This window comes from Molossus molossus, unplaced genomic scaffold (genome assembly GCF_014108415.1).
Source record: "Molossus molossus isolate mMolMol1 unplaced genomic scaffold, mMolMol1.p scaffold_m16_p_13, whole genome shotgun sequence".
NCBI lineage: Eukaryota > Metazoa > Chordata > Mammalia > Chiroptera > Molossidae > Molossus > Molossus molossus.
In genome coordinates, this window is record NW_023425348.1 from 18,044,010 (window position 1) to 18,057,662 (window position 13,653).

The window sequence follows — 13,653 nt, forward strand, 5'->3', positions numbered from 1 at the left end:
CTCAGTTTTTACGATCTCACTTAATCCTACATAATGAGGAACATTAGTGTCCCCTTTACCAAATAGAAGTTCCTGGTTCTTTAGCTTTACCAAAGTAGTACAGTGATTGAAGGATTAAACACTGTTCTATCTGACAGCCAAATCCATGCTTTGACTCCCGTGCTCCAGTGATTTCCAAAACAGGGCGAAACTTACATTTAACAATAACAGAATTTCCGGGAGAGGGGCATAACCTTGGTAGAGCACCAGTGAAGCTCTTTGAGGACAGTCCAGTTTCAGAAGGGGAAGATTTAGACAAACTCTGAGGAAGACTTGGGAAAGCCACTGTGGGACAGAAGCAGGAAGTGGGAAGTTGCCTTATTAATTTCCTGTCAGAGTAACTAAGTACCTCACACTGGGTGGCTTCCACACAGATATTTATTGTCCTGCAGTTTTGAAGTCTAGAAGTCCAAGACCATAGTATCAGCAGGGTAAGGTCATGGTGAGGGCTGTAAGGGAGAATCTGTCCCATGCCTCTCTCCTAGCGCCCACTAGGCTCTGGCGTTCATTCCTTGGCTTCTAAATGGTCTTCTCACTATGTCTTTTCACACTGTTTCTCTCCATGCATGTCTGTGTCCAAATTCCTTTTTCTAAGGACACCGGTCATATTGGCTAGGGACCCACCCTATTCCAGCATGGCCTCATCCGAACTAATCACAGCCATGACAACCTTATTTTCAATAAGGTCAGGTTCTGGGGTCCTGGGGTTAGGACTTCAGCATTCGAGAGGGGCACAATCTGATCCATAACAGTCCCCAGTGAGGGACTCCCATACCTCTTTGTCACTGGATAAGGTTGCTGCTGCGAGACTCCCCCAGAGGCTGCTTGGAAAGGCAGGTGACACAGCCCAGGAGAAAGGAGAGGTCGCTGATGTCTAGTGGGGGTGGATTCCTACTTGTGACAGACATGAAATTGGAGAATTCTGACTCCATGGCCTTGGAAACAGCACAGATCGTTGAAAAATCCCGTGGTCATGAAAACCAGGCAAGTGTGTTCATTTGGAGAATAAAACAGTCAAATAAGGTCGCAGACTCCCCCTGCTACCCACTGAGCTTTGCCTCCCTCCCCTGTGTCCCCTCCTTTGTTGTCCTCCTGCTTAAAACCACAGCTCATACACTTTTTGCCTCAGGTTCTCTTCTCTACAGGAACTCAGGACCAGTAGTCTGCACTGCAGGGGAAAAGGCACTTTTAATCTAGGACTTTTTCCTGTATTTTATAGCCATTTTGTGTCTTTTTAAAACTCCCTACCCCTCCCTCCACCCTTCCTTGGTATGACATCTCATTCTCAAAATGATCATTTTTACTTTTTATTTGGGATAATTTACTGGGTGGAAAATCAAAGATACAATATTTAGGCAACACATTAGTACTCATGAAAGAGTTTTTTTATGTTCTCATTGTATATTTTCTGATGAAATACTTTTATTGTGCTCCCCCATGATGGCATTATTTTGAAGCTACAGTGAGTAGAGATAAACAACTGACAAAAATCTCTTTTAGCTGCTTTGTGCTCTCCCACCCCCTTCTCTCCGATGCCTACCAAATACATGAGAGACTTACGGATAAATCAGTTAAAGAAAATGCGGCTGATCCCTTTATGCTCAAAGGATTTCATAGAAATGTGTTATGTGCCCAGACAATTGCAGTTATTCTCTCTGACAGTTTGACTTTGTAAAAGTATAATGTGTGTATCAGTTTCATGCCCAGGCACTGGGGATAGGTCTCTGCCATTCAGACTGATAGAGGTTTATAACTGATGGGCATGGTGGCATGAGGGACTTAAACATCACACCTTCACCATAACAGAATATGACCGTGGCCAACCACTTCATCTCTGGGCCTCCAGTTCTTGGTCTGGCGAGGCACGGAGGAGGGCGCATGGCCGTCAAGGCACCTGCAGTACTAACATTCTGCAGGTTTTGATTCACATCCGTTGAGGATACAGTCAAATCACTGGTCTACTGAGTGAGGAAAAGAATCATTCCAATTTTATGTGTAAGTAGATCTCTGCTCACAGCTCTTTTGAGAGTAGATTTGTTAAGAGCAGCAGGGAAAGTCTTATTGTCTCACTTGGTATAAGCAGCCAGTTTGGCTAGAGGGGGTCCTATTCCTGGAGATGAATTGACTCTTACTTCATATAGACTGCAGAGCTGGCTACTTGGACTAGTGACAAATGAGAATCACAGCCAGATCTCAGAAGAGTTGTAACACGAGAAGGAGCCCTTTTTGACGTTTGAAACATTGTAGCCACGGATCTTTGCCAGGAGCATGCTGTAGCTAAAAGAATAAACCCCAAGTTGTTTGGGCCCTGGGGAACATTGGGGTGCTTGGTACCCAGGCAGCCAGGGAGCATGGCACTGGATATGGACAGGAACGTCATACACTCCTCTCCCAAAACACCCAGAGGTGGAAAGAGTGGCCAAGGTGGCTCCCAGAAACTCCTCACCTTTTTAAAAAGCGCTCTTAATTGTTTAAATTGATCAAACTTAAATCCTCCTGCACACTTATTTAACTTTCTCTTCTCTTACCAGCAGATGAGGCCTGTTAGTGGAGACTCAATGAACCACAGACCAGATAAAGAAATTGCATTTTCCTTGTGCATCTGAGATATGCTGTAAGCTTGATGAACTCTAAACCTGAGGACCCCACCATATATAAAAAGATAAAGCTAGTGGGGGCTGTGCAGGAAGCAGGTGACTAGCCAGGACCCCCCCTCTTTGAACTGCCAGTGTCCCCAGGCACCTCTGAAGGACAACATTTAAAACCACAGGCATTAAAGGTTTGTAGCCACAGGGTTCCTGGTGTCATCCTACTTCCCTTACTATGGCCACAGGCATGTCACCTTACCTCTTGGGCAGGGTTATGGTGAGGCTTATAGGAGGGAATGAATGTATTTAGAAGACAAGCAGAGGGCTGTACACATGCTTCCCATAGGGTGCTCCATACAGAAGGTGGATGACCGCATCACTGTAGGAATTATGGAAAACACCATGGTTGGCGCTTCTACAAATTACATTTTATTCACTTTGGGACCTTCCCAGTTCCTAACTGATTTAACCAAATAACTAAAATTACGGGAAGGTCAACTTGCTCTTATTCAAGAATCTCAGCATTTTGTCCTCAAAGAGAAGTTTTCACTTCAAAAGAAAAATGAATTCCACCATGTTCACATACAGTTGGCAAACATTTCTGTAGCCCTGACAAATGGCAAGGTTTGAACATAACTTCCCTGTCCCCTGTTTCATGCGTTACCACGTCTTGGTGGTGAGTAAACTGGTCTTGAGCACCACCACCAAATCTATTTTCTACGTTAGCAGAATTGTTCTCACACAATTTTTCACAAAATTTATTCACAAAATGCAAAATGTCTCAAGAGACAGTCTACCAGTAAAAAATGTTCAGTGTTCAGACACTATGGAGACACTTAGGTAAAGCAAACAGTTGTATTTCAGGTAATTTACTAACGCTCAGGCATTCCATGGTGGGCGGAAACAAGGGGGTGACAGGAGTCTTGGCCTCGCACTTCCATTAACAAGTGGCAGATTGGAACAAGCTTTATTCTTCTCATTTATAAATGGATTGTCATATCAACTTCCCAGACATTTGTTACATTTACTATCACAGGTAACATTATAAATTTTAAAGCGTTGTTAATTTTTATCGTATGGGCCATAATGACAGTCAGCAGCAGCGCGCGGATTTCTCGATGCTATTGCAGGTTAATATCCGGGAATTTCTTGTTGATTGCGTATATTCAGGGATTTCCCCACCCAGTACAGTTCAGGCCGGATTATTTAAGACAGGGCTGACCTTGGCAGGCAGTCCCTCTCCGTGACCACCAGGCATCTGCCTGGACCACCGCCTCGAGATGAGCGCGCACGGAGGGCCCCAGAGTGCGAGGGCCCAGGGCGGAGTTCCCGAGGGAGCCTGGGCGCTGCGCTGCCGCACCCTCAGCTCTGCTCTTTGCAGATGGCCCGGCGATGTCTTCTTGTGCTGTAACCAGGCAGAAGGCGCCTTCATTAACTTAGTTTGTGTATTGAAAGCTAAGGGGACAGCTCTGGCTGGTTTGGCTCAGAGGTGAGAGCGTCGGCCTGCGGTCCAGAGAGGCCCGGGTTCAGATCCCGCCAAGGGCATGTATCTTGGTTGCAGTTTGTCCCCGGCCCTGGTTGGGTCGTGCAGCTGGCAAACACTAGATATGTCCCTTTAATATCAATGTTTCTCTCTCTCTCTCTTCCTCTCTCTCCCTCCCACTCTATCTCAACAAAAAACGAAAAAATGTGCTCGGGTGAGGATTAAAAAAAAAGCTAAGGGGACAGAGGTTGTTTTATTCATCAGTCTATTTGCCAGCATAGTCCCTAGCACAGAATAAGTATTAAAAATATATGCCAAATGAATAAATAAAATAAGTCTAAGTAAATAAAATAAAAGAAGTTCAAAACTTGACAGTGTATCAAATTGTTATTGATTACTACTCCAGACCAGTTTCATACTATCTTCCTTAAATAGGCTATTTTTTCTTGTAAATGCATCCCCGATGCAGCCTTGACCTTGTCCATCGACACTAGGAGATGAGACCTGCTGCTCCAGGTGCATCTCTGTCACAGCACCTTGTGATCTAAATTGAGACTTTGTTTAATTTTGTTACCAGTTCATAGCTGCTCACTTAAAAATATCGGCTTTCTTTTGTTCTGGCTGGGTGGCTTAGTTGGTTGGAGCACTGTCCCATACACCAAAAGGTTGAGGGTTCATATCCTGGATGGGGCACATACCTAGGTTGGTTCAATTTCCATTCGGCTGTGTTCGGGAGGCAACCATTCCATCTCACATCAATGTTCCTCTCTCTCTCTCTCTCAAATCAATAAAAACATATCCTCAGGTGAGGATTTATATATAAATATATATATTACATATATATATATTTTTTTTATACACACACACATATACATACATATATATATTTTTTTTTACAGGGTAGCACCTTGCAAAATATTTTACTGTTTTCCTCCTAATGAACAATGTCCTCACCGGTGAGGGGAGGCTGTGAGGGAGTCTGATGCTGGGCCTCCTGCCTGGAGCAGCCCTCTGCTCGCTGGGTCAAGGCCATTAGCGCACTTACACTGTCTCCCTCTACTGGGTGACCACAGTGAAGGAAGAGTGTTCAGTTCCTTTATGAAATTTAACTTAACATTTATTTTCATTTTATTTTTTATTTTTTTAACCCTCACCCGAGGACATTTTTCCATTTTTTGTTCAGGTTGAGTGGTAGGGAGAGAGAGGAACAGAGAGAGAGAGAGAGAGAGAAACATCGACATGAAAGGGACACATCGAATGGCTGCCACCCGCATGACCAACCAGGGCTGGGGACAAACTGCAACTGAGGTACGCGCCCTTAGCGGGAACCGAACCCAGGTCTGATGGGACCACAGGCTGATGCTCTAACCGCTGTGCCAAACTGGCCAGGGATTAACATTTATTTTTAATAAAACACTGAGGGTACCATAAGAAGCTGATTGCACATTTACTCAGAAAACCATGGAGAGAGTACAAGAGAAAGAACAAGAGACAGAAACCTAACCATCTCTTTTCCTTATTAGATAAAGATGCTTTTAGGATTGTGTTAGTAGGTTTTTAGCAGACTTACTTTTAAACTTCTCTTCTCCCAAATTTTTATGTATTTATGTATGTATCTATGTATGTATTTATTTTTGTGAAGTAAGGGGTGGAGTTAGGGTCTGGTCTCCTGGGATGTCCTGCCCCACTCACCTTCCCATGGAAGTCAGAGAGGATGGAGACCAGGCTGGTCTGCAGACCATGAGGAGCTTTCCTGCCTCAAGACACCCACGGACTTGGGGGCAGGCAGTGGAAAGTCTCTGGCTTAGCTCAGAGGGCTCAGCTTTAACTAATGCTTAAATAAGTGAACTCTCCTGCTATTTCACAATATATCCTTCCTGACTCTCTCCCAGAAAAGAAAAAGAGGGGGTATAGGCAGCATTGGTTGGCTAGGGGCAAGGATAACTTTATTTGGAGATATGGAAGGAGCAGGTTTGCATGTGGGGCCCTGATCCTGAGGTGTTTGGACTCAAAGGTCTTATCAGGTCCTCTTATCTTTGCTTTTGTAGTTTTCTAGGGCTCTCTAGACACCTTCATATCAAGACTGTTCGGTTCCCTATATTTCTACCCAACACTCAACAGCAAAGTGTAGAAATTTAAGAATCTTGACTTAAACTATACAATTATATACAAATCACAGAAAGAAACTGTAAATGCCTCTATAATCAATGTCACTGGATGGCAAACAGTCCAAAAACCAAAGGAAGGAGAACTGCAAGCCAAGGTGAATTTGAAATAGCACCTGACCACAGACTCTAGGCCTTCTGCTCCTTCTATTCCCAGTGGGTTTCCTCTCTTCCCATATGTATTCACTTCCCCCGTTAGGCCTTCAGATTCTAGAGAATAAGAACTGTGCCCAAAACTGTACCATTAACATGTCTGTAAGAGTTTGTAGTTGGGCTTTCTTACTAGAATCTCAGCTCTAAATGGACTTGGTGTTTTGTTTTTTGTTTTTTATATTATATATTTTTATTTTTTTAAATTTTTTATTTATTATTTTGTTACAGATGTTTCCCCTTTTTTACCCCATTGGCACCCCCCTTCCCACCCTACCCCCACCCCATCCCGGCTTTGTTGTCCTTGTCCATTGGTCATGCATACATGCATATAAGTTCTGTGGTTTAGCTCCTCCCAGCCCCCGACCCCCTCTTCTGAGGGATGTTAGTCTGTGCCCTACTTCCATGTTTCTGGGTCTACCGTATTCCTCAGACTGTTATGTTCATTATATTCCATATATAAGTGAGATCATGTGGTATTTGTCTTTTTCTGCTTGGCTTCTTTCACTTAGGATAATACTTTCCAGGCCCCTCCATGTCGTCTCAAAGGATAAGAGATCTTTCTTTATTACAGCTGCATAGTACTCCATTGTGTATATGTACCACTGCTTTTTTATCCATTTGTCTACTGATGAACACTTGGGCTGTTTCCAGATCTTAGCTATTGTAAATAGTGCTGCTATGAACATGGGGGTACATATATTCTTCCTGATTAGTATTTCAGGCTTCTTAGGATATATTCCTAGAAGTGGGACCACTGGGTCAAATGGAAGTTCGATTTTTAATTTTTTGAGGTAACACCATATTGTTTTCCATAGTGGCTGCACCAGTCTGCATTCCCACCAGCAGTGTATTAGAGTCCCCTTTTCTCCACACCCTCGCCACCACTTGTTGTTTGATGATTTTTTGATGGTGGCCATTCTGACAGTTGTGAGGTGATACCTCATTGTTGTTTTAATTTGCATCTGTCTGATGAATAGTGATGTTGAGCATTTTTTCATATGTCTCTTGGTCATTTGTATGTCCTGTTTGGAGAAGTGTCTATTCAGCTCCTCTGCCCATTTTTTAATTGGGTTCTTTGTTTCCTTTTGTGGAGTTGTATGAACACTCTCTATATATATTGGAAATTAACCCCTTATCTGATATATCATTGGCAATGATGTTTTCCCATACAGTGGGTTGCCTTTCCATTTTGATGATTGTATCTTTTGCTGTGCAGAAGCTTTTTAGTTTGATGTAGTCCCATGTGTTCATTTTTTCCTTTGTTTTTGTTGCCTTAGGTGATATATCAGTAAAAATTCTGCTCCGTATGATGTCCGAAATTTTGTTGCCTACATTTTCTTCTAGAATATTTATGGATTCATGGGTCACATTTAAGTCTTTTATCCATTTTGAGTTTATTTTTGTGTATGGTGTAAGTTGATGGTCTAGTTTCATGTTTTTGCATGTAGCTGTCCAATTTTCCCAACACCATTTATTCAAGAGGCTGTCTTTACTCCACTGTATGCTCTGGCCACCTTTGTCAAATATTAATTGAGCATATTGCCTTGGGTCCATTTCTGGGTTTTCAGTTCTGTTCCACTGGTCTATATGCCTGTGCCAGTACCAGACTGTTTTATTTACAGTCGCCTTATAGTATAACCTGATATCTGGTATTGTGATACACCTACTTTGTCCTTTTTCAAAATTTCTGTGGCTATTCGGGGACTTTTTTGGTTCCATATGAACTTTTGAAGTATTTGTTCTAGTTCTGTGAAATATGTTGTTGGTATTTTGATGGGAATTGCATTGAATCTATAGATTGCTTTGGGTAGTATGGACATTTTAATGATGTTAATTCTTCCAATCCATGAACAAGGTATGTGCTTCCACTTTTTTATATCTTCCTCTATTTCTTTTTTCAATGTCCTTTAGTTTTCTGCAAATAGGTCCTTTACTTCTTTGATTAAGTTTATTCCTAGGTATCTTAATTTTCTTGGCACGATGGTAAATGGGATTGTTTTTTCAGTTTCTCTTTCTGTGAGTTCATCATTGGTGTACAAGAATGCCGGGACTTGGTCTTATTCATGACTGCATTCCCAAGGCCAGGGCCATAGCTATGCTCAACACATGTTTTTAAATGAATAAATTGCTGCATTTTTCTCTTCTGGAATAACAGAGTACCTGGAACATAGTAGACCCTCAATAAAGGTCTTGCTCCTTTGCATGATCTGTCTCCAGTTTGTGAACCAGAGAATGAGATTAACTGACTAAAAGACAATGGCTAAGGTGCCAGTCGCTGTGCTGAACAGATCAGAATACATTTTCTCCCAGGCCTTCATGCTGGCAATTAAAATAAAAGTGCTTTGACCTAGTCAGAGCCTCTTTTCATTTTACTTATGACATTTATGTTAGATACAGCCACGGATGGCTTTTAAATCCATTTCCTTTTCCACACAGTCAGCTTTCTGTGTCACGTAATCAGGAGTCAGGAAGCCACAATCCACACAAATTACTCCTCTCTGCTCTTCGAAAAGGGACAACATTCATCACTATAAAACAACAACTACCAGGTCGGTTCTCTGCTTCTCTCCTATCTTTGAGCAGTATCAGTACAGGTAATTTGAGGAGGCAGGCCGATTTCCTACACAATTCTCCTGAGATGAGGTCGTGTTGGGCACTAGTTCCAATGACACCCCTCTAGACCTCAGGTGCTTGTTCAAAATCTGGTTCAATATATCAAGAAAAGGCTTAAGCCCTGTGATATCTCTAAGTAGCCCTCATCACTTTATATCTGGTTTTTTAATTTTATTTCTAATTTGAAAAGACAGGTTGAAAAATTGCAGTAATCAGAGAAAATTTGGGCATGAATTCTCTTGAAAGGTTCCTAAACTAATATTTAACTAAAGCTTTAAGACAGACTTATTGAAAAGGCTTTTTTTAGTAGATAGAAATATGCATCTGTTGAGGCTTTGATCAGGAAAGCAATAAATGAGGTCTTTAATATTAATGTACAATATTATCCTTATTTATTTTTCTGGAAAGAAAAAATATATATAAAAACTTATTGATCAAAGAGACAGCTCTCTGCTCATTCAACTTAGTTCTTCAGAGAGAGAAACATGTTGAGTTTGAAATGTAAGATAATGATAAAAGAGGACTTTTATTCTCAATTGACACAAATGTTTTATACCTCAAACATAACAATCTTATAAACTTTTCTTCATAAAATTATCAACAACTCTTAGTTTGTCTTTCAAGGGGCTCCTCAGAACAGCACTGTCCCATGGAAGTGGGCTCGGTGCAGACCGAGCTTGTTCACAAATCCCCAAGTCCTCCAGCTCCAGGCTGGGACCTGCGTGTGTCTTATTCCTCATTCTATCCCAGCACCAGGTGGCATGATTAGCACAGAGTGGGTGCAAATGACCAAATGAATGATTTTCCATATCTTTCTTCATATTCTTCCCACTTACTCAAATAACTTCTTTTACCTTCCTACAAGCCAAATTTGACCATTTCCTGATTTAATGCATATGTCTTCTAAAAATTCTTTCTGGGCAAAATTCTATTCCCACTCACTGTATTCCTATTATTAATTTACAGAGAACTCTCTCCAAATACTTTAGGCCTTTATTCTATTTACTCTCAAATATTGTTTTCTAATAACTTTTCCTTCAATCAATTATGTGTTGTCTGAAGACTGAAAACATTTCTTATTTTTCCTCGCCTCTAGAGCCTAGCATAATGCCACACACTCAGTAGACATATCACAAACAATTAGTAACCTGGAATGTTAATGACAGCAAATCTTCAGACAAAATGTAGCACCAGTGAAATGTGGTGATAAACAGGGCCATAGTCACTTTAACAAGATCTTCTCCCTCATCCTCATCCACAAACCTCTACTTCCTCCCCACGCAGTCTTCTACATCATGAGGTCTTGATGTTCCGCAATGAGAATCTAATTATTGTTGACTTACTCTCAGCTCCGCCTCCTTATTCATGAGGTTGGATGAGCCAGCTCAGCTGTTCAGGATGACTGCGGGGTGAGCTACAGATTCTAGTAGAAGTCTGTGCTGAAGTGACAGAAAAATAAGAACTTGATTTCAAGTGCTTAATAAAACAGTCCAGCTCTGAAAATATAAAGTGACATTTATAGAAAAGAGATATTATTTTGTGTGTGAATGCGAATGTTTGAATGTCTGTACGAAACAGAATGATTCTAATCTTTCCTTAAAATGTAAGTATTTTGAGAGAAAATCTGATCTTATTTAGGTACCTGAGCAAGATGGGTGGGCTTATTTCAGACGGCAGCTGTGGGAGGCTGTCTCAGCCTGATTTTCCTCAAAGCAGAGCCTGAGAGAAGCTCTGTGCAGAGAGTTGACTTAGAAAGTGATCCCAGGGAGGAGAAGGGAGTGATAAGGGACCAAACAGAAAAAGGAGGGAAGTCAGTAGAAGGACAGATATTGAGTTGGTCACCATCATGCTCAATCCTCTGGGACGCACCAAGGAGCCTATGATCACACAGGAAATGGAAGCTTCTGTCCCCTGGGTCTTCACACTTTCAGAGAAGGCCAGGGAGCTAGCAGGGGAGGCACAGGGTAGGTGCTGTTAGGTGGAGCCTTCATAAAGCTGGCTGAGGCCTTCTTGGAAGTAGCTGCCACATCAGGGCTGGAGGGGGCAGTGCTCTGAGAAGACCCGGAGCCCTACACGGACGGCTGTGCTCAGGGAGCTTCCTCTGGGACTCACACTGCCTGTGGGCGGGAAGGACCCAGCAGTACAGGGGGCCTGGCCTCCCACATGCAGACTGTCCTGTGTTCTGAAAGGCCTCAATCAGCCATGGCCCAGACACAGAGCCTATTCCATTTTTTTTTATAAATTCAGGCTGTTATAACAAGTCTTTTCCCTCCAAACTAAGGCATCCACCCAACTTACAGCAGAAGTCATTCAGCGCTGCTTACTGAGAAGTCTGACTCCCACGCAACTTTGATAAAAGTCATCACATCTTGGAAACCATTCCAGTGTCAGTGTCAGAACACCCAGGCACCCACATGTCTCAGAGACAGGCACTAACAAGGGTACCATAGGACAGAAATCAAAGGATGCCCTTCAAGAGACTATGCATCCTCAGCCCACTGAACGGTTCAGTATTCATTGATTCCCCCACCCCAAATCCATCCAGTTGCTTATTTGATTATGTCCATCTACTCAAAATTAATTTTTAAAAATGTATCTAGTCCTTTTACCCCAGGCAATTCCACAACTATTTTATAATCAATAATATTTAAAGTAAAATCCATCTTCCATACCAGTAACTAGGAAAGATGATCATTGCCAAATAGCATCTAGAGTTCATTATTTTAATCACACAGTAGTAGCCAAATGAGCCCCAAGTGCAGAATATTAAAATTTCATGAACAGGCATTTTCTCTATCAGTCTCTATTCCTAAATTTTAGGGCAATTATACTTTGAAGCAAAAAAGTGAGGACCTTTATTCAAAGCCATTCTCTGCCAGGAGGAAATCACGTCCCTGCAATAACTCAGTCAGAACGCTGGAAGTGATATATGGTTGTAAAGTTTGCAGGTTGGTTGGTATCCTTCACACGTGCACTGGGACTCAGAAGAACCTGGTTGTTCTCTTCCTTGTTCTTCTCCCCGCCTATTCCCCCTTCCTCCGTATATGTTCATGAAATCAAATCCTGTATCCTAGTAAGAACATAAAAGAGCTTTGTATCTTCAAAAGTTTAAGGCATTATTAATCCCATGTAATAAACAAGGCCTCTGTGGCATCGGGATGTTGAATTACATGCCTAAAACAACTAAGAAGTGGGGTAGATTAGAACTCTTACTGTAGTATCTTTTGTTTCCTTTTTCCTTATGTTATGATGTCAGTCCATTTTTCAGGGCCCAGCTTTTGGGTTGGAAGAAACTAAAAATAAGTTTTAGTAATATCTGTTCTCATAGTGAACAACACTTGGCCTGTGTCTATGAATCCTTGTATAAGCCGAGCACTGAGAAGTGCTGAGAATTCCTTGGGAACAAGCAAGATGCAGCCCTGGCTGCCGACCCATGGGCCAGTGGGCTGAGTAGGCATGTGAACATGCAGTTACTGTGCGCCCTGGGGAGCGCCCTGATGGAGCTCAGGTGTTCTGGGACTCGGAGGAGACCACCTAACCCTGACCTGCTTTGGGGGAGAGGACAGGGACCTCTTCCTGGAGGATGCGATATCTAATCTAAGGCTTAAAGGATGAATGCAATTTTATTTGGTGAAGAAGAGACATGGAGGAGAGATATTTGGGAAAATTATTTTAGGAAAAGGGTAGAACATGTGTAAAGACCCAGAAATGAGAGACAGCAAAATGAGCTTTGGAAACAAGGCAATGATATTTAATATAGAGCACCAAAGCCCACCACCTAGGGCACAAAATCAAGAAAGAGCTCAGCTCACAGAAGCACCCACCACGGACTGTGTTTGGCTGACCTGCAGATTTAGTCTGCAGACTGGTGATGAGGCCCAGAGGCTCTGTCTGGACATGTCAGATCTCTGCAGCCCCATGAAGCCATCACAATCCTGACTACTGTCAGCTCCAACCAATTACGATTGTTCTGAGGATTGCTAATGGGCGGGGGAGAATTTTACAAGACCACAGATGATAGAGGCACTTGGAAGTGCCTTACACGGTGAAAATGAACTCGAAGTATATTTATAGACTTAGCAGAGATAGTCTGAAGCTCCTATATCTGAAGAAATAAAGGAGGAGTAGTTTAGCTCTCTTGATTTTCTGGAAGGGTCTCAGAGAGGAAGCATGTTTTTCAGGAATTTTGGTGGGGGGCAGTGAGATCACCCCTTCTGAAATGTGGGCCCTGGAGTAGAGTGCTCAGAGAGCTTCGGGAGCAGCTCTGCCGCCACCGCTGCCTGGGAGGAGCCCTGCACCGGCTGCTGAGCTGGCTCACCGACCAGAGCTGCACTCTGTTTACCTGCACGTGCACTGGGCAGGGAGAGGCCGGGCATCCCGGTGGGCCCATGCAGGTTCCACTCTGCACTTAAAAACACAAACAAACCTACAACACAAACAAAAAATACTTGCATTGCAAATATTTGCTCTTTTATATTAAAGGGAATTTTCCAAATTGGCCAATTCCCTTGACTGACTCTTAGTGGCACTTTGACATTTGTCCAGTGCCACATAACACAGAATAAACATACAAACAAAGAAACAAACTTCAAGAACTATCTTCAAGTCCTTA

General features: G+C 42.5%; 1 pseudogene; it reads left to right on the forward strand.

The window, feature by feature from the left end:
* Positions 1-945: 945 nt before the first annotated feature.
* LOC118627816 overlaps positions 946-13,653 on the forward strand; it is a 32,424-nt pseudogene continuing 19,716 nt past the window's right edge.